Source organism: Arachis hypogaea, chromosome 9, assembly GCF_003086295.3.
Source record: "Arachis hypogaea cultivar Tifrunner chromosome 9, arahy.Tifrunner.gnm2.J5K5, whole genome shotgun sequence".
NCBI classification, from domain to species: domain Eukaryota; kingdom Viridiplantae; phylum Streptophyta; class Magnoliopsida; order Fabales; family Fabaceae; genus Arachis; species Arachis hypogaea.
The window spans coordinates 41,841,485-41,864,253 of record NC_092044.1 but is presented as its reverse complement, the minus strand read 5'-3'; the positions used below and the strand labels follow the sequence as shown (position 1 = coordinate 41,864,253).

Sequence of the window (22,769 nt, the reverse complement as noted above, 5' to 3'; positions counted from 1 at the left end):
TTGGGTGTTAAACGCCAGAATGTGCACCATTCTGGGCGTTTAACGCCAGGATGGCACAAGAAGGAAGATTTTGTTTTCAAATCAAATTTTTTTCAGTTTTCAAAATCTTTTCAAAATCAAATCTTTTTCAAATCATATCTTTTCAATCAAATCTTTTTCAAAATCAATTTCTTTCCATTTTCAAAAATACTTGCTATTAATTAATGATTTGATTCAACATTTCAAGTATGTTGCCTTTTCTGTTGAGAAAGGTTTAATGTTTGAATCATATCTTTTCTTGTTAGGCAAGTTATTAATTTTTAAAATCAAATCTTTTTAAAATGTTTTTCAAATCATATCTTCTCAATCACATTTTTTTTTAAAACCAATCATATCTTCTTAACCACATCTTTTTCAAAATAGTTTTCAATCAAATCTTTTTGATTTCTAATTTCAAAATCTTTTTCAAAAATCACTTTACTTCTTTCTCAATCTTGGTTTTCGAAAAATCAGTTAAAGTTTTTCAAATTGTTTTTAAAATCCTTTTAAAATTATTTTCGAAAATTCCTTCCCCTCTTCTCACATCCTTCTATTTATGGACTAACACTATTCCTTAATGCATAATTTGAACTCCATCTTCCTTGATAAGTTCGAATTTTCTACCTCTTCCTTCTATTTTTCTTTTCCTCTGACACCTCAAGGAATCTCTATACTGTGACATAGAGGATTCCATATTTTCTTGTTCTCTTCTCTTTCATATGAGCAGGAGCAAAGACAAAAGCATTCTTGTTGAGGCTGATCCTGAACCTGAAAGGACCTTGAAGCGAAAGCTAAGAGAAGCTAAGGCACAATTCTCTGTAGAGGACCTAACAGAAATCTTCAAAGAAGAAGAATCCATGGCAGCCGAAAACAACAACAATGCCAACAATGCAAGGAAGGTGCTGGGTGACTTTACTGCACCTACTCCCGACTTCTATGGGAGATGCATCTCTATCCCTGCCATTGGAGCAAACAACTTTGAGCTTAAGCCTCAATTAGTTTCTCTAATGCAACAGAATTGCAAGTTCCATGGACTTCCATTGGAAGATCCCCATCAGTTTTTAGCTGAGTTCTTGCAAATCTGTGACACTGTCAAGACTAATGGGGTTGACCCTGAGGTCTACAGACTTATGCTATTCCCTTTTGCTGTAAGAGACAGAGCTAGGATATGGTTGGATTCACAACCTAAAGAAAGCCTGAACTCTTGGGAGAAGCTAGTCAATGCCTTCTTGGCAAAGTTCTTTCCACCTCAAAAATTGAGTAAGCTTAGAGTGGAAGTCCAAACCTTCAGACAGAAGGAAGGAGAATCCCTCTATGAAGCTTGGGAAAGATACAAACAATTAATCAGAAAGTGTCCCTCTGATATGCTTTCTGAATGGAGCATCATAGGTATTTTCTATGATGGTCTGTTTGAACTGTCCAAGATGTCTTTGGATAGCTCTGCTGGAGGATCTCTTCATCTGAAGAAGACGCCTACAGAAGCTCAAGAACTAATTGAAATGGTTGCAAATAACCAATTCATGTACACTTCTGAAAGGAATCCTGTGAACAATGGGACTAATTAGAAGAAAGGAGTTCTTGAGATTGATACTCTGAATGCCATATTGGCTCAGAACAAGATATTGAATCAGCAAGTTAATTTGATTTCTCAAAGTCTGTCTGGAATGCAAAATGCACCAGGCAGTACTAAGGAAGCTTCATCTGAAGAAGAAGCTTATGATCCTGAGAACCCTTCAATGGAAGAGGTGAATTACATGGGAGAACCCTATGGAAACACCTATAATCCTTCATGGAGAAATCATCCAAATCTCTCATGGAAGGATCAATAGAGACCTCAACAAGGTTTCAACAATAATAATGGTGGAAGAAACAGGTTTAGCAATGCCAAGCCTTTTCCATCATCTTCTCAGCAACAGACAGAGAATTCTAAGCAGAACCACTCTGACTTAGCAACCATGGTCTCTAATCTAATCAAAACCACTCAAAGTTTCATGACTGAAACAAGGTCCTCCATTAGAAATTTAGAGGCACAAGTGGGTCAGCTGAGCAAGAAAATTACTGAACTCCCTCCTAGTACTCTTCCAAGCAATACAGAAGAAAATCCAAAAGGAGAGTGCAAGGCCATCAACATGGCCGAATTTGGATAGGAGGGAGAGGCAGTGAACGCCACTGAGGAAGACCTCAATGGACGTCCACTGGCTTCCATTGAGTTCCCTAATGAGGAACCATGGGAATCTGAGGCTCCCACTGAGACCATAGAAATCCCATTGGATTTACTTCTGCCATTCATGAGCTCTGATGAGTATTCTTCCTCTGAAGAGGATGAGTATGTCACTGAAGAGCAAGTTGCTACATACCTTGGAGCAATCATGAAGCTAAATGACAGGTTATTTGGTAATGAGACTTGGGAGGATGAACCCCCTTTGCTCACCAAAGAACTGGATGACTTGTCTAGGCAGAAATTACCTCAAAAGAGACAAGATCCTGGGAAGTTCTCAATACCTTTGTGCCATAGGAACCATGACCTTCAAGAAGGCCTTGTGTGACTTAGGGTCAAGTGTAAACCTCATGCCTCTCTCTGTAATGGAGAGGCTAGGGATCTTTGAGGTGCAAGCTGCAAAAATCTCACTAGAGATGGCAGAAAATTCAAGAAAACAAGCTTATGGACTTGTAGAGGATGTTCTGGTAAAAGTTGAAGACCATTACATCCTTGCTGATTTCATAGTCCTAGAGACTGGGAAGTGCATGGATGAATCCATCATCCTTGGCAGACCCTTCCTAGCCACAGCAAAGGCTGTGATTGATGTTGATAGAGGAGAATTGATCATTCAAATGAATGAAGAATCCTTTGTGTTTAAGACTGGTGCACGAATTTGTAATCCGCACAACTAACCAGCAAGTGCACTGGGTCGTCCAAGTAATACCTTACGTGAGTAAGGGTCGGTCCCACAGAGATTATTGGTTTGAAGCAATCTATGTTTATTTTATTAATCCTAGTCATGATGTCAATAAGATTAATTAGATTTAATGATAAGAAGACAAAGTATTTGGAATAAGGAATTGTTACTTTATTAATGGAGAATATGTTGGAGTTTTGGAGGTGCTTTGTCCTCTTAATCTCAACTTTTCCTTGAAATCCTTTTCCCACACGCAAGGTCCCTTCCATGGCAAGCTCTATGTAGGGTGTCACCGTTGTCAATGGCTACTTCCCATCCTCTCAGTGAAAACGTTCCTATGCTCTGTCACAGCACGGCTAATCATCTGTCGGTTCTCAATCAGGTTGGAATAGAATCCATTGATTCTTTTGCGTCTGTCACTAACGCCCAGCCTTCAGGAGTTTGAAGCTCATCACAGTCATTCAATCCCAGAATCCTACTCGGAATACCACAGACAAGGTTTAGACTTTCCGGATTCTCATGAATGCCGCCATCAATCCGGCTTATACCTTGAAGATTCTGATTAAGGAATCTAAGAGATACTCATTCAATCTGATGTAGAACGGAGGTGGTTGTCAGGCACACGTTCATGTATTGAGGAAGGTGATGAGTGTCACGGATCATCACCTTCTCCATAATTAAGCGCGAATGAACATCTTAGATAAGAACAAGCGTGTTTGAATGGAAAACAAAGGAATTGTATTAAATCATCGAGACACTGCAGAGCTCCTCACCCCCAACAATGGAGTTTAGAGACTCATGCCGTCAAAAAGTATGTAATTCAGATCTGAAAATGTCATGAGGTACAAAATAATTCTCTAAAAGTTGTTTAAATAGTAAACTAGTAGCCTAGGTTTACAGAATATGAGTAAACTGAGATAATTGGTGCAGAAATCCACTTCTGGGGCCCACTTGGTGTGTGCTGGGGCTGAGACTAAAGCTATCCACGAGCTGAGGCCTTTCTTGGAGTTGAACTCCAAGTTATAACGTGTTTTGGGCGTTCAACTCCGGATCATGACGTGTTTCTGGCGTTTAACTCCAGACAGCAGCATGTACTTGGCGTTCAACGCCAAGTTACGTCATCTATCTTCGCGCAAAGTATGGACTATTATATATTGCTGGAAAGCCCTGGATGTCTACTTTCCAACGCCGTTGAGAGCGCGCCAATTGGACTCCTGTAGCTCCAAAAAATCCATTCCGAGTGCAGGGAGGTCAGGATCCAACAGCATCAGCAGTCCTTTTTCAGCCTAACTCAGATTTTTGCTCAGCTCCCTCAATTTCAGCCAGAAATTACCTGAAATCTCAGAAAAATCACACAACTCATAGTAAAGTCCAGAAACATGATTTTTGCTTAAAAACTAATAAAATTCTATTAAAAACTAATTAAAACATACTAAAATCTATATGAAATTTCCCCCAAAAAGCGTATAAAAAATCCGCTCATCACAACACCAAACTTAAACTGTTGCTTGTCCTCAAGCAACTAGATAAATAAAATAGGATGAAAAGAAATTAAGAAACAATAATATCTCAGAGTTTCAAGTGAAGCTCAGATTCTAATTAGATGAGCGGTACTAGTAGCTTTTTGCTTCTGAACAGTTTTGGCATCTCACTTTATCCTTTGAAATTCAGAATGGTTGGCATCCATAGGAACTCAGAATTTAGATAGTATTATTGATTCTCCTAGTTTAGTATGTTGATTCTTGAACACAGCTACTTTATGAGTCTTGGCCGTGGCCCTAAGCACTTTGTTTTCCAGTATTACCACCGGATACATAAATGCCACAGACACATAATTGGGTGAACCTTTTCAGATTGTGACTCAGCTTTGCTAGAGTCCCCAATTAGAGGTGTCCAGAGTTCTTAAGCACACTCTTTTGCTTTGGATCACGACTTTAACCACTCAGTCTCAAGCTTTTCACTTGGACCTGCATGCCACAAGCACATGGTTAGGGACAGCTTGATTTAGCCGCTTAGGCCTGGATTTATTTCCTTGGGCCCTCCTATCCATTAATGCTCAAAGCCTTGGATCCTTTTTACCCTTGCCTTTTGGTTTTAAGGGCTATTGGCTTTTTCTGCTTGCTTTTTCTTTCTCTCTTTTTGGCATTTTTTTTTCGCAAGAAATTTATTTTTTCACTGCTTTTTCTTGCTTCAAGAATCAATTTCATGATTTTTCAGATCATCAATAACATTTCTCTTGTTCATCATTCTTTCAGGAGCCAACAATTTTAACATTCATAAAATTCAATATCAAAAATATGCACTGTTCAAGCATTCATTCAGAAGACAAAAAGTATTGCCACCACATATAAATAATTAGAATTTTCCTTATTAAGAACTCGAAAAAATTAAATTGCCTCTTTATTCTACAAATATACTATTTTATTCATGTTTGATGATGATGAGAAAAATAAATTATAACTTAATTGGAAATAAAACCAAAATAGATATGCTAATTACTACTACTCCTATATAACTTCTAAGGTAAAATCCTATAATAATACTATCACAGAGTTAAAGCTAGAGTTAGAACTTAACAACCTGTATTTTGGGAAGTGGATGTTCCTCTAGTCTGTGGGGTGCCTTCAAGAATTAATTTCTGACGCTTCAGCTCCCTTAAGTTCACATCCTTGCTCTTCCTGTTCCTTTAGGTGCCATGATCTTAATGAGTTTTAGCTCAGTGATCATGGCAAATCACACCAAACTTAGAGGTTTGCTTGTCCTCAAGCAAAAGAAAGGAAAGGAGAGGAATAGAAGGAGAGGCAGTTTCGAAAAAAAAAGATAAGATGAGTCGAGAAAGATATGAGAAGAAATTAAAAAGATTTGAAAAAAGAATTGGATTGGAAAAAGATTTGTGTTTATGAATTAAGATACATTTGATATTTTTGAAAAAGGGATTTTAGAAATTAGGGATTTTAGAAATTAGGATTAAAATTTTTGGAATTGAAGGATGATATTTTGAAACATGTTTATGCAAGAAATCATGAATTGAAACATAAAAATTAGAAAATTTGTGAAGAAAAACGAATTTTACCTCCTCCCCACCATCCTGGCGTTAAACGCCCAACTTGGTGCATGTTTTGGGCGTTTAACGCCCAATTGTTGCTTCTCCTGGGCATTCAACGCCCAGTTGATGCTTCTTTCTGGCGTTGAACGCCAGGAAGTCCTTTGTCACTGGGCGTTTTTCTGAACGCCCAGGACGCTGTCGATCTGGCATTTAAACGCCCATAAGGTGCTTCTTTCTGGCGTTCAACGCCCAGAAGATGCTCCTTTCTGGCGTTTAACGCCCAGATGGCTACCCTTACTGGCGTTGAATGCCCAGTGGGTGCTTCTTTTGGGCGTTCAACACCCAAAATGTTTCTTACTGGCTTTTTCACGCCAGTGAGCTTCCAAATTTCCCTGTAACTCTGTGAATTCAATCAATTGCTATTTTTACCCTTTGAAGATACTTGGACACATACCTGTAAAAAAAAAGGAAATTTATTTAATTAGTAAATAAACTTTGTAAATAGCTGGGTTGCCTCCCAGCAAGCACTTATTTATTGTCTTTAGCTGGACTACCACTGAGCTCTAATCAAGTCTCCGTTTTGAGCATTCTTGCTCGAAGTTACTTTCAAGATAATGTTTAATTCTCTGTCCATTAACAATGAACTTTTTGTTAGAGTCATTATCCTGAAGCTCTACGTATCCATATGGTGATACACTTGTAATTACATATGGACCACTCCACCGGGATTTTAATTTCCCAGGGAATAATTTGAGCCTATAATTAAATAGCAGAACTTTCTGCCCCGGCTCAAAGACTCTGGATGACAATTTCTTATCATGCCATCTTTTTTCTTTCTCCTTGTAAATTTTTGCATTCTCGAAAGCATTGAGTCTAAATTCCTCTAGCTCATTTAACTGGAGCAATCGTTTTTCTCCAGCTAACTTGGCATCAAGGTTTAGGAATCTGGTTGCCCAGTAAGCCTTGTGTTCCAGTTCCACTGGCAAGTGACATGCCTTTCCATACACAAGCTGGTATGGAGAGGTCCCTATAGGGGTCTTGAATGCTGTTCTGTATGCCCACAGAGCATCATCCAAGCTTCTTGCCCAATCCCTTCTACGGTTAATTACAGTCCGTTCCAGGATTCTTTTGAGTTCTCTATTTGAGACTTCAGCTTGCCCATTAGTCTGTGGATGATATGGAGTGGCCACCCTGTGGCTAACTCCATAACGAACCAAAGCAGAGTAAAGCTGTTTATTGCAGAAATGAGTGCCCCCATCACTGATTAATACTCTAGGGGTACCAAATCTGCTGAAGATGTGTTTCTGGAGGAATTTTAACACTGTTTTAGTGTAATTAGTGGGTGTTGCAATAGCCTCCACCCATTTGGATACATAATCCACTGCCACCAGAATATAAGTGTTTGAGTATGATGGTGGGAAAGGTCCCATGAAGTCAATGCCCCATACATCAAACAACTCAATCTCCAAGATTCCTTGTTGAGGCATGGCATAACTGTGAGGCAGATTGCCAGATCTTTGGCAACTGTCACAATTAAGCACAAATTCTCGGGAATCTTTATAGAGAGTAGGCCAGTAGAAGCCACATTGGAGGACTCTTGTGGCTGTTCGCTCACTTCCAAAATGTCCTCCATACTGTGATCCATGGCAATACCATAGAATTTTCTGCGCTTCTTCCTTAGGCACACATCTATGGATTACTCCGTCTGCACATCTCTTAAAGAGATATGGCTCATCCCAAAGATAATACTTTGCATCTGTGATCAATTTCTTTGATTGCAGCCTACTGTACTCTTTGGGTATGAATCTCACTGCCTTGTAGTTTGCAATGTCTGCAAACCACGGCACTTCCTGGATGGCAAAGAGTTGCTCATCCGAAAAGGTTTCAGAGATCTCAGTGAGAGGGAGGGACGCCCCTTCTACTGGTTCTATTCGGGACAGGTGATCTGCTACTTGATTCTCTGTCCCTTTTCTATCTCTTATTTCTATATCAAACTCTTGCAGAAGCAACACCCATCTTATAAGTCTGGGCTTTGAATCCTGCTTTGTGAGTAGATATTTAAGAGCAGCATGATCAGTATACACAATCACTTTTGAACCTACTAAATAGGATCTGAATTTGTCAATGGAATAAACCACTGCAAGTAACTCTTTTTCTGTGGTTGTGTAATTTTTCTGTGCGTCATTTAAAACACGGCTGGCATAGTAAATGACGTGCAGGAGCTTGTCATGCCTCTTTCCCAACACTGCACCAATGGCATGGTCACTGGCATCACACATCAATTCAAATGGTAATGTCCAGTTTGGTGCAGAGATGATTGGTGCTGTAACCAATTTAGCTTTCAGAGTCTCAAATGCCTGCAGACACTCTTTATCAAAGATAAATGGCGTGTCAGTGGCTAGCAGGTTGCTCAGAGATTTGGCAATTTTTGAAAAATCCTTTATAAACCTCCTATAAAGAATCCTGCATGCCCCAGAAAGCTTCTGATTGCCTTAACATTGGCAGATGGTGGTAATTTTTCAATTACCTCTACCTTAGCTTGGTCCACCTCTATCCCCTTGTTCGAGATTTTGTGCCCAAGGACAATTCCTTCAGTCACCATAAAGTTACACTTCTCCCAGTTTAAAACCAGGTTAGTCTCTTGGCATCTCTTTAGAACAAGTGCTAAATGGTTAAGGCAGGAGCTGAATGAGTCTCCAAATACTGAAAAGTCATCCATGAAGACTTCCAGGAATTTTTCCACCATATCAGAGAAAATTGAGAGCATGCACCTCTAAAAAATTCCTTCATGCACCTTCTGTATGCAAATACTCCAGATGGGCAGGTGAATGCCGTTTTCTCCTGATCCTGGGGATCTACTGCAATTTGATTATAACCTGAATATCCATCCAGGAAGCAGTAGTATTCATGACCTGCTAGTCTTTCTAGTATTTGGTCTATGAATGGTAAAGGAAAATGACCCTTTCTGGTGGCTGTATTGAGCCTTCTATAATCAATACACATACGCCACCCTGTAACTGTTCTTGTAGGACCCAGTTCATTTTTTTCATTGTGAACCACTGTCATGCCTCCCTTTTTAGGGACGACTTGGACAGGGCTTACCCAGGGGCTGTCAGAAATAGGATAAATAATCCCAGCCTCTAGTAATTTAGTGACCTCCTTTTGCACCACTTCCTTCATGGCTGGGTTCAGCGCCTTTGTGGTTGGACCACGGGCTTGGCATCACCTTCCAATAGGATCTTGTGCATGCATCTGGCTGGACTAATGCCCTTAAGATCACTGATGGACCACCCAAGAGCTGTCTTGTGTGTCCTTAGCACTTGAATTAGTGCTTCCTCTTCCTGTGGCTCTAAGGTAGAGCTTATAATTACAGGAAAGGTATCACCTTCTCCCAGAAATGCATATTTCAGGGATGGTGGTAATGGTTTGAGCTCGGGTTTAGGAGGTTTCTCCTCTTCCTGAGGGATTTTCAGAGGTTCTACTATTCTCTCTGATTCCTCCAGGTCAGGCTGAACATCTTTAAATATGTCCTCTAGCTCTGATTCGAGACTCTCAGCCATATTGACCTCTCTTACCAGAGAGTCAATAATATCAACACTCATACAGTCATTTGGGGTGTCTGGATGTTGCATGGCTTTGACAACATTCAACTTGAACTCCTCCTCATTGACTCTCAAGGTTACCTCCCCTTTTTGGACATCAATGAGAGTTCGGCCAGTTGCCAGGAAAGGTCTTCCTAGAATGAGATTTGCACTCTTGTGCTCCTCCATTTCCAGCACCACAAAGTCAGTAGGAAAGGCGAATGGCCCAACCTTGACAATCATGTCTTCAATCACTCCTGATGGGTATTTAATGGAGCCATCAGCAAGTTTAAGACATATCCTGGTTGGTTTGATTTCTTCAGTTAAACTAAGCTTTCTGATAGTAGATGCAGGTATTAGGTTGATACTTGCCCCAAGATCACATAAAGCTTGCTTTGTACAAGTACCCTCTAATGTGCATGGTATCATAAAGCTCCCAGGATCTTTAAGCTTCTCAGGTAAGCTTTTCAGAATGACTGCACTGCATTCTTCAGTGAGGTAAACTTTTTCAGTTTCCCTCCAATCCTTCTTATGACTTAAGATCTCTTTCATGAACTTAGCATAAGAGGGTATTTGCTCAAGTGCTTCTGCAAACGGAATCTTTATTTCAAGAGTCCTGAGATAGTCTGCAAAGCGGGCAAATTGCTTATCCTGTTCCGCTTTGCGGAGTTTTTGAGGATAAGGCATTTTGGCTTTGTATTCCTCAACCTTAGTTGCTGCAGGTTTATTACCTACAGAAGTGGGTTGAAAAGCCTTTTTAGAAGGGTTGTTATCAGCACTTGTATGTAACTGATCCCCCACTGGCATTTGAATGCCAGGGGTGGAAGCTGGAGTGGCATTAGACGCCACCTCCTTATTTGTTACTGGCATTTGAATGCCAGAACCATGCTTCCTTTGGGCGTTCAACGTTGGATTCATGCTTGTTTCTGGCGTTGAACGCCAGGAATGAGCATGGTCTGGGCGTTCAGCACCAGCATTATTCCTCTCTGGGCTCTGACTGTCCTCAGAGGGATTTTGAGTAGCCATTTCTTCATTTCTTGGCTTCCTGCTACTTTGAAGTGAGGTATTTAATGTTTTCCCACTTCTTAATTGAACTGCTTTGCATTCTTCTGCTATTTGTTTTGACAGTTGCTTTTCTATTTGCTTTAACTGTACTTCCATATTCCTGTTAGCCATTCTTGTTTCCTGTAGTATTTCCTTGAAGTCGGCTAGTTGCTGGGTTAGAAAGTCTAATTGCTGATTGAATTCATTAGCCTGATCTACAGGACTGAGTTCAGCAGTTACTATTTTAGCTTCTTCTTTCATGGAAGATTCACTGCTTAGGTACAGATGCTGATTTCTGGCAACTGTATTAATAAGCTCTTGAGCTTCTTCAATTGTTTTTCTCATATGAATAGATCCACCAGCTGAGTGGTCTAGAGAAATCTGAGCTTTTTCTGTAAGCCCATAGTAGAAGATGTCTAATTGCACCCACTCTGAAAACATTTCAAAGGGGCATTTTCTTAACATCTCTCTGTATCTCTCCCAGGCATCATAAAGGGATTCATTATCTCGTTGTTTGAAGCCTTGGATGCTTAGCCTTAGCTGTGTCATCCGTTTTGGAGGGAAATAGTGATTCAGGAATTTTTCTGACAGCTGTTTCCAAGTTTTTATGCTGTTCTTAGGCTGGTTATTTAACCACCTCTTAGCTTGATCTTTTACAGAAAATGGAAACAGTAATAATCTGTAGACATCCTGATCTATTTCCTTATCATATACTGTGTCAGCAATTTGTAAAAATTGTGCCAGAAACTCTGTAGGCTCTTCATGTGGAAGACCAGAATACTGGCAGTTTTGCTGCACCATGATAATGAGCTGAGGATTCAACTCAAAGCTACTAACTCCAATGGAGGGTATACAGATACTACTCCCATATGAAGCAGTAGTGAGGTTAGCATATGACCCCAGAGTCCTCCTGGACTGTTCATTCCCACTTAATTCCATGATGGAATAAAAGAGATGATATGTATGTTGATATTATTTATTTTATAAAAATTAAATTTTTTAAATAAAATAAAAACGAAACAAATAAAAGAAATTGAAAATATTTTGAAATTGAAATCTGAATTTTTATATAAAATTTTCGAAAATATAGTTTAAAATTAGTTAGAAAAGATATTTTTTTTTTTGAATTTTGAATTTTATGATGAAAGAGAAAAACACATAAAAGACACAAAACTTAAAATTTTTAGATCCAATGCTCCTTATTTTCGAAAATTTTGGAGGGAAAACACCAAAGAACACCAAACTTAAATATTTTAAAGATTAAAACACAAGAAAGACTCAAGAACACTTTGAAGATTCACAAGAACACCAAGAACAAAAGAAAGAACACCAAACTTAAAAATTTTTAGAAAACCAAGACAGATTTTCGAAAATTAAAGAAAACTTAACAAGAAAACACCAAACTTAGAGTTTGGCACAAGATTCAATAAAAGAAAAATTATTTTTGAAAAAGATTCCAAAGAAGATACCCAATTATGAAGAACAACTACTAAAGCTCCAGCCAATTGGGCAGTAACTTCAATGTTGATTTTAAAAATGTATCATATTTATGGATAAAAATATAAATTTTTGAAAGTTAATGTTTTGAAAAAGCACAAGAAAAACAAGAAAAACTTGAGATCAGACAAGAAAAATAAACAGGAACAACTTGAAGATCAATGAAGAACAAAGAACACAAGTCGAAATTTTTTTTTTTAAAAAAAATATAAAATATGCAATTGACACCAAACTTAGAACAAGACACTAAACTCACGAAAATTAGCAATTAATTAAGAAAAATAATAAATTTTTTTGAAAAGAAATTTTTGAAAAGAAACTATCCTATCAAGATTTAATGACTCTATAACAATAAATATAAATTATTCCTAATCTAAGAAATAAAATAAACCTTTAGTTGTTCAAACTCGAATAATCCCCGGCAACGGCGCCAAAAACTTGGTGCACGAATTTGTAATCCGCACAACTAACCAGCAAGTGCACTGGGTCGTCCAAGTAATACCTTACGTGAGTAAGGGTCGATCCCACGGAGATTATTGGTTTGAAGCAATCTATGTTTATTTTATTAATCCTAGTCAGGATGTCAATAAGATTAATTGGATTTAATGATAAGAAGTCAAAGTATTTGGAATAAGGAATTGTTACTTTATTAATGGAGAATATGTTGGAGTTTTGGAGGTGCTTTGTCCTCTGAATCTCAACTTTTCCTTGAAATCCTTTTCCCACACGCAAGGTCCCTTCCATGGCAAGCTCTATGTAGGGTGTCACCGTTGTCAATGGCTACTTCCCATCCTCTCAGTGAAAACGTTCCTATGCTCTGTCACAGCACGGCTAATCATCTGTCGGTTCTCAATCAGGTTGGAGTAGAATCCATTGATTCTTTTGCGTCTGTCACTAACGCCCAGCCTTCAGGAATTTGAAGCTCATCACAGTCATTCAATCCCAGAATCCTACTCGGAATATCACAGACAAGGTTTAGACTTTCCGGATTCTCATGAATGCCGCCATCAATCTGGCTTATACCACGAAGATTCTGATTAAGGAATCTAGGAGATACTCATTCAATCTGATGTAGAACGGAGGTGGTTGTCAGGCACACGTTCATGTATTGAGGAAGGTGATGAGTGTCACGGATCATCACCTTCTCCATAATTAAGCGCGAATGAACATCTTAGATAAGAACAAGCGTGTTTGAATGGAAAACAAAGGAATTGTATTAAATCATCGAGACACTGCAGAGCTCCTCACCCCCAACAATGGAGTTTAGAGACTCATGCCATCAAAAAGTATGTAATTCAGATCTGAAAATGTCATGAGGTACAAAATAATTCTCTAAGAGTTGTTTAAATAGTAAACTAGTAGCCTAGGTTTACAGAATATGAGTAAACTGAGATAATTGGTGCAGAAATCCACTTCTGGGGCCCACTTGGTGTGTGCTGGGGCTGAGACTAAAGCTATCCATGAGCTGAGGCCTTTCTTGGAGTTGAACTCCAAGTTATAACGTGTTTTGGGCGTTCAACTCCGGATCATGACGTGTTTCTGGCGTTTAACTCCAGACAGCAGCATGTACTTGGCGTTCAATGCCAAGTTACGTCGTCTATCTTCGCGCAAAGTATGGACTATTATATATTGCTGGAAAGCCCTGGATGTGTACTTTCCAACGCCGTTGAGAGCGCACCAATTGGACTCCTGTAGCTCCAAAAAATCCATTCCGAGTGCAGGGAGGTCAGGATCCAACAGCATCAGCAGTCCTTTTTCTGCCTAACTCAGATTTTTGCTCAGCTCCCTCAATTTCAGCCAGAAATTACCTGAAATCTCAGAAAAATCACACAACTCATAGTAAAGTCCAAAAACATGATTTTTGCTTAAAAACTAATAAAATTCTATTAAAAACTAATTAAAACATACTAAAATCTATATGAAATTACCCCCAAAAAGCGTATAAAATATCCGCTCATCAAAGACCCAAGGATATCCCTTTGTCACCATGGAGAGGAAGCATGAAGAGCTTCTCTCAAAACAGAGTCAAACAGAGCCCCCACAGTTAAACTCTAAGTTTGGTGTTGGGAGGCCACAACCAAATTCTAAGTTTGGTGTTGAACCCCCACATTCAAACTCTAAGTTTGGTGTTGGGAGGTTCCAACACTGCTCTGAGCATTTCTGAGGCTCCATGAGAGTCCACTGTCAAGCTACTGACATTAGAGAAGCGCTTGTTGGGAGGCAACCCAATGTTATATTTTATCTATTTCCTTTGTTATTTTATGTTTTCTGTAGGTTGATGATCATGAGAAGTCACAAAATCAATTGAAAAAGCAAAAATAGAAAGAAAAACAGAAAGAAAAACAGCACACCCTGGAGGAAGAACCTGCTGGCGTTTAAATGCCAGTAAGGCTAGCAGATGGGCGTTTAACGCCCAGTCTGGCACCATTCTGGGCGTTTAACGCCAGAAAGGGGCACCAGACTGGCGTTAAACGCCAGAGAAGGGCAAGAACTTGGCGTTAAACGCCAGAAATGGGCACCAGCCCGGCGTTTAACGCCAGAATTGGCACAAAGAGCAATTTTGCTCGCCACTTGGTGCAGGGATGACTATTCCTTGACACCTCAGGATCTGTGGACCCCACAGGATCCCCACCTACCCCACCACTCTCTCTTTTCTTCACCCATTCACCAATCACCTCAACACCTCTTCCCCAAAAAACCCTTCACCTATCAAATCCCATCTTTCTCTTCACCACTCACATCCATCCTTCATAAAACCCCACCTACCTCACCATTCAAATTTAAACCACTTTCCCACCCAAACCCACCCTCCCATAGCCGAACCCTACCCCTCTCTTCACCCCTATATAAATCCCTCTTCCCTCCTTCATTTTCACACAACCTAAACACTACTTCTCCCCCTTTGGCCGAACCACAAAGCCATTTACATCTCCTTCATTTCTTCTTCTTCTACTCTCTTCTTTCTTCTTTTGCTCGAGGACGAGCAAACCTTTTAAGTTTGGTGTGGTAAAAGCATTGCTTTTTGTTTTTCCATAACCATTTATGGCATCCAAGGCCGGAGAAACCTCTAGAAAGAGAAAAGGGAAGGCAAAAGCTTCCACCTCCGAGTCATGGGAGATGGAAAGATTCATCTCAAGGGTGCATCAAGACCACTTCTATGAAGTTGTGGCCTTGAAGAAGGTGATCCCCGAGGTCCCTTTCAAACTCAAAAAGAGTGAATATCCGGAGATCCGACATGAGATCCGAAGAAGAGGTTGGGAAGTTCTTACCAACCCCATTCAACAAGTCGGAATCTTAATGGTTCAAGAGTTTTATGCCAATGCATGGATCACCAAGAACCATGATCAAAGTGTGAACCCGGACCCAAAGAATTGGCTTACTATGGTTCGGGGGAAATACTTGGATTTTAGTCCGGAAAATGTAAGGTTGGCATTCAACTTGCCCATGATGCAAGGAGATGAACATCCTTACACTAGAAGGGTCAACTTTGATCAAAGGTTGGAACATGTCCTCACAGTCATTTGTGAAGAGGGCGCCCAATGGAAGAGAGATTCAAGAGGGAAGCCGGTTCAACTGAGAAGGCATGACCTCAAACCCGTGGCTAGGGGATGGTTGGAGTTCATCCAACGCTCAATCATTCCCACTAGCAACCGGTCCGAAGTTACTTTAGACCGGGCTATCATGATTCATAGCATCATGATTGGAGAAGAAATAGAAGTTCATGAGGTTATATCCCAAGAACTTTATAAGGTGGCGGACAAGTCCTCTACCTTGGCAAGGTTAGCCTTTCCTCATCTCATTTGTCATCTTTGTTATTCAGTTGGAGTTGACATAGAGGGAGACATCCCCATTGATGAGGACAAACCCATCACTAAGAAGAGGATGGAGCAAACAAGAGACCCCTCTCATCATCAAGTCCCTGAGATGCCTCAAGGGATGCACTTTCCTCCACAAAACTATTGGGAGCAACTGAACACCTCCCTAGGAGAATTGAGTTCCAATATGGGAACTAAGGGTGGAGCACCAAGAACATTCCATTCTCCTCCATGAAATTAGAGAAGATCAAAGAATCATGAGAGAGGAGCAACAAAGACAAGGAAGAGACATTGAGGAGCTCAAGCACTCCATAGGATCTTCAAGAGGAAGAACAAGCCGCCATCACTAAGGTGGACCCGTTCTTTAATTTCCTTGTTCTTTATTTTTCTGTTTTTTTGAAAAATTATGCTTGTGTTTAGCTATGTTTGTGTCTTGTGATCATTAGTGTCTTAGTGTCTATGCCTTAAAGTTATGAATGTCCTATGAATCCATCACCTTTCTTGAATGAAAAATGTTCTTAATTGAAAAAGAGAAGAATTGCATGAATTTTAAATTTTATAACAGATTAATTATTTTGATATGGTGGCAATACTTTTGTTTTCTGAATGTATGCTTAAACAGTGCATATGTCTTTTGAATTTGTGGTTCATGAATGTTGGCTCTTGAAAGAATGATGAAAAAGGAGACATGTTACTGAGGATCTGAAAAATCATAAAAATGATGCTTGAAGCAAGAAAAAGCAGTTAATACAAAAAAAAGAAGGAGAAAAACGAAAAAAAAAGGAGAAAAGAAAACGAAAAAAAAAAGAGAAAGAAAGAAAGAAATAAAGTTGTGATCCAAGGAAAAAAGAATGTGCTTAAGAACCCTGGACACCTCTAATTGGGGACTCTAGCAAAGCTGAGTCACAATCTGAAAAGGTTCACCCAATTATGTGTCTGTGGCATGTATGTATCCGGTGGTAATACTGGAAGACAGAGTGCTTTGGGCCACGACCAAGACTCAATAAGTAGCTGTGTTCAAGAATCATCATACTTAACTAGGAGAATCAATGACTCTATCTGGATTCTGAGTTCCTAAAGAAGCCAATCATTCTGAATTTCAAAGGATAGATTGAGATGCCAAAACTGTTCAGAGGCAAAAAGCTAAAAGTCCCGCTCATCTAATTAATGCTAATCTTCATAGATGTTTTTGGAATTCATTGTATATTCTCTTCTTTTTATCTTATTTGATTTTCAGTTGCTTGGGGACAAGCAACAATTTAAGTTTGGTGTTGTGATGAGCGGATAATTTGTACGGTTTTTGGCATTATTTTTAGTATGTTTTTAGTATGTTTTAGTTAGTTCTTAGTATATTTTTATTAGTTTTTAGTTAAAATTCACTTTTCTGGACTTTACTATGAGTTTGTGTATTTTTATGTGATTTCAGGTATTTTCTGGCTGAAATTGAGGAACCTGAGCAGAAATCTGATTCAGAGGCTGAAAAGGACTGCAGATGCTGTTGGATTCTGACCTCCCTGCACTCGAGGTGGATTTTCTGGAGCTACAGAAGTTTACTTGACGCGTTCTCAACGGCGTTGGAAAGTAGACATCCTGGGCTTTCCAGCAATATATGATAGTCCATACTTTGCCCAAGATTTGATGGCCCAAACCGGCGTTCAAAGTCACCATCAGAATTCCCAGCGTTAAACGCCAGAACTGGCACAAGGATGGGAGTTAAACGCCCAAACTGGCATAAAAGCTGGCGTTTAACTCCAAGAAGAGTCTCTACACGAAAATGCTTCAATGCTCAGTCCAAGCACACACCAAGTGGGCCTGAAAGTGGATTTTTATGTCATTTACTCATCTCTGTAAACCCTAGGCTACTAGTTCTCTATAAGTAGGACCTTTTACTTATTAGTTTTTAGTTAAAATTCACTTTTCTGGACTTTACTATGAGTTTGTGTATTTTTCTGTGATTTCAGGTATTTTCTGGCTGAAATTGAGGAACCTGAGCAGAAATCTGATTCAGAGGCTGAAAAGGACTGCAGATGCTGTTGGATTCTGACCTCCCTGCACTCGAGGTGGATTTTCTGGAGCTACAGAAGTTTACTTGACGCGTTCTCAACGGCGTTGGAAAGTAGACATCCTGGGCTTTCCAGCAATATATGATAGTCCATACTTTGCCCAAGATTTGATGGCCCAAACCGGCGTTCAAAGTCACCATCAGAATTCCCAGCGTTAAACGCCAGAACTGGCACAAGGATGGGAGTTAAACGCCCAAACTGGCATAAAAGCTGGCGTTTAACTCCAAGAAGAGTCTCTACACGAAAATGCTTCAATGCTCAGCCCAAGCACACACCAAGTGGGCCTGAAAGTGGATTTTTATGTCATTTACTCATCTCTGTAAACCCTAGGCTACTAGTTCTCTATAAGTAGGACCTTTTACTATTGTATTTTCATCTTGGTATCTTTAGATCTTTGTATTCTTGGATCTTTGATCACGTTTTGGGGGCTGGCCTCATGGCCATGCCTAGACCTTGTTCTTATGTATTTTCAACGGTGGAGTTTCTACACACCATAGATTAAGGTGTGGAGATCTGCTGTACCTCGAGTATTAATGCAATTACTATTGTTCTTCTATTCAATTCCGCTTGTTCTTGTTCTAAGATATCACTTGTTCTTCAACTTGATGAATGTGATGATCTGTGACACTCATCATCATTCTCACCTATGAACGTGTGCCTGACAACCACCTCCGTTCTACCTTAGATTGGGTGGATATCTCTTGGATTCTTTAACCGGAATCTTCGTGGTATAAGCTAGAACTGATGGCGGCATTCAAGAGAATCCGGAAGGTCTAAACCTTGTCTGTGGTATTCTGAGTAGGATTCAATGATTGAATGACTGTGACGAGCTTCAAACTTGCGATTGTGGGGCGTTAGTGATAGACGCAAAAGAATCACTGGATTCTATTCCGACATGATCGAGAACCAACAGCTGAATAGCCGTGCCCCAGGAACGGAGGACTGTGTCGGTTGTAAGAGGTGTGAATCCGCCTGTCCTACAGATTTCTTAAGTGTTCGAGTTTATTTGTGGCATGAAACAACTCGAAGCATGGGTCTAGCTTATTGAGACCGCCCCTTTCTTTTTTTCAAAAAACAAACACCACGAGAATACGTTTTTTACTGGCAAAAATCTGCGCTCAAAATAGAAAGATAATAAGTGTATCTTATTTTTATCACGAATTATTTTCCTTGGTTAACAATAGTTGTACTTTTACCAATAGCCGGGGGTTCCTTAATATTCTTATTTCCTCATCGAGGAAATAAGGTAATTAAGTGGTATACAATTTGCATATGTTTAATCGATCTGCTAATAACAGCCTATGCATTTTGTTATCATTTCCAATTGGATGATCCATTAATCCAACTGACAGAAAATTATAAATGGATTAATTTTTTTGATTTTTACTGGAGATTCGGAATAGATGGACTCTCTATAGGACCCATTTTATTGACGGGATTTATTACCACTATAGCTACTTTAGCGGCTCAACCGGTTACTCGAGAATCCCGATTATTCCATTTCCTGATGCTAGCAATGTACAGCGGTCAAATAGGACCTTTTTCTTGTCAAGACATTTTACTTTTTTTCATCATGTGGGAATTGGAATTAATTCCAGTTTATATACTTTTATCCATGTGGGAGGGAAAGAAACGTTTGTATTCAGCTACAAATGTTTCATTCGGCTCCTTTACGGAAGGGATTCAGAAAAGAAGAAATATGGAACACGGGAAAAAGATTCCGCTAACCCATAATATCTATGTTAGCCTTTCTGTATGAATACATTGAAAACGCCTTGCTTTTTAGATGATCCCTATAGAAAATGAGTATTTTACAAATATACGTTTGTTTTTTCTAGTTACTTCGTTCTCTATTTCTATTTGAAAGAATCTTTAGGAAAAGAATCAAATTTCTATCGAGCTAAAAAAAGGATATCGATGTCTCTAGTAAACTAGAGTAATCGTTTAATAGCTATTGTGCCTCAACCTCTCTTAGACTACAAAAAAGAAAAAAAGAAGAAGATTTAGTTACGATTAGAAAAAAAAACTTTCTATACATCATGGTACGGGCTTATTTGGACTACAAGACTAAATCAGATTATAGAGCAAGATTTAATAAGTACTAGTCAACAAATTGGAGTTCATTTATCAACAGATTTTTTTCTTCCATTTGAACTAATTTCAATAATTCTCTTAGCTGCTTTGATAGGTGCAATTGTCGTGGCTCGCCAGTAAGAAATTTTTTTAACGAGGAAAAAAAAAAGGGCTTTCCAATATTTGATTGATTACAATTCTATAAATTCCATTTACTATAGAAGTTCCCAAGGAGTTCATTAGAGGAATATTTCCAATAAAAATTGTTTGTTCTTGGATATCCTTATTGTTTTTCCAAATTAATCCCGCAGATACATATAATTCAGAGGAATATGTAAGTGATTCATATACAGCATCTTTTTCTTTTATCAAGGGTTCTATATTCTAATCGATTAGATATATCTTATCTATTAGATATATATTAGAGTCTAGAAATGTAGAGTATATAAATAAATGGATATGGAATAGTTAAATTGGAGTATTTCAATAAAGAGAAATAGAAGTACATTTTTTGAAATAGCCCTTCCTATCTGATAGAAAAGGATCCCATGATCCTGAACCGATCTTACCTGGGATCGCAAATCCCAAGTTTGTCTATGAATAGGAACTTACCAATCCATGAGTATACCATGAAGTTACAAAGGTTGTACCTGTGAACCAACCCCCCAAAGCAAAATAGGCGCAAGGAAAGAGCAACAGACCGGACCAACCCACAAAAACGAAACGGTCCCTCCGTAACCAGTCATCCATAATATCAAATAAATCATTTTCATCTTTGGTAAATTTACCAAGAGCTATAGTCATAGTGATCCTCCTATTCAACTACTTCAACCATTTCCGAACACCTCCTAGCATTTTGGGGATGGGACCTTGGAGGCTTTTCTCATTTATATAATGATTTTTTTTCTCGTAGATTTCCCTTCTTTTCTAATGCGTTTCGGATATAAAAATCATTTATTGCTCTATGGATACCTAGGTTAAATTGAATCCATGAACTCAATCCGGCTATTCCTTTTTTTATTCTTCCAAATCAAATCCCCTAATTCATGAATGGTTAATTGTCTTATGACTCATAAATTTACTCATAAATCTGATAGAAATTTTTTTTTAATAGATGATTGGCTACAAAAGGATTTTTTTTTCAGTGAACGTGTCATAGTGAATTCCTCCTATTTTTTGTAAAGACGAAGAAACAAATTCGATTTTCTCTATTCTACTATTTACTACGGCGACGAAGAATCAAATTATCACTATATTTATTCCTTTTTCTACTTCTTCTTCCAAGTGCAGGATAACCCCAAGGAGTTGCGGGTTTTTTTCTACCAATTGGGGCCCTCCCTTCACCACCCCCATGGGGATGATCTACAGGGTTCATAACTACTCCTCTTACTACAGGACGCTTACCTAGCCAACATTTAGATCCGGCTCTACATTTCTAGACTCTAATATATATCTAATAGATAAGATATATCTAATCGATTAGAATATAGAACTTTATGGATATAATAAAAAAGAAAAAAAAGATATATTATGTTTATGCAATAAATTAAGTATCTTTGTCTTCGGCTCAATCCTTTTTTGAAGATTGAGCCGAGTTTAATTGCAATTATCTAGAACGAACAGTAACCACCGGATTACAAAGTATCCATTGCTGGGAATTCAAATTTGATCGCCTTCCATACTTCACAAGCAGCAGCTAATTCAGGACTCCATTTGCTCGCCTCACGGATGATTTCATTACCCTCACGAGCAAGATCACGACTCTCATTCCGAGTCTGTACACATGCTTCGAGAGCTACTCGATTAGCTATGGCACCTGGTGCATTTCCCCAAGGATGCCCTAAGGTTCCACCACCGAATTGGAGTACGGAATCATCTCCAAAGATCTCGGTCATAGCAGGCATATGGCAAACGTGAATACCCCCCGAAGCAACGGGAAGAACACCTGGTAGAGAAACCCAATCCTAAGTGAAATAAATCCCACGGCTTCGATCTTTTTCAATAAAATCATCACGTAATAAATCAACAAAACCTAAAGTAATATCTCTTTCCCCTTCAAGTTTACCTACTACGGTACCGGCGTGAATATGATCTCCACCAGACAAACGTAACGCTTTAGCTAGTACACGAAAGTGCATACCATGATTCTTCTGTCTATCGATAACTGCGTGCATTGCACGATGGATATGAAGAAGTAGTCCATTATCCCGGCAATAATGAGCCAAACTAGTATTTGCAGTGAATCCCCCTGTTAAGTAATCGTGCATTACGATAGGAGCGCCCAATTCTCTAGCAAATACAGCTCTTTTTATCATTTCTTCGCATGTACCTGCAGTAGCGTTCAAGTAATGCCCTTTGATTTCACCAGTTTCGGCCTGGGATTTAAAAATTGCTTCGGCACAAAATAAGAAACGGTCTCTCCAACGCATAAATGGTTGAGAATTCACATTTTCATCATCTTTGGTAAAATCAAGTCCACCGCGAAGACATTCATAAACTGCTCTACCGTAATTCTTCGCGGATAACCCCAATTTTGGTTTAATAGTACATCCCAATAGGGGGCGACCATACTTGTTTAATTTATCTCTTTCAACTTGGATGCCATGAGGCGGACCTTGGAAAGTTTTAATATAAGAGATAGGGATTCGCAAATCTTCCAGACGTAGGGCGCGAAGGGCCTTTAACCCAAATACATTACCTACAATGGAAGTAAACATGTTAGTAACAGAACCTTC

General features: G+C 39.1%; 1 non-coding gene across 1 annotated transcript; it reads right to left on the bottom strand.

Moving 5' to 3' along the window:
* Positions 1-1,280: 1,280 nt before the first annotated feature.
* LOC112713328 (small nucleolar RNA R71) lies at positions 1,281-1,388 on the bottom strand. The gene has a single exon (XR_003158301.1). It is a non-coding gene; the product is annotated as a small nucleolar RNA R71 (small nucleolar RNA).
* Positions 1,389-22,769: the final 21,381 nt, after the last annotated feature.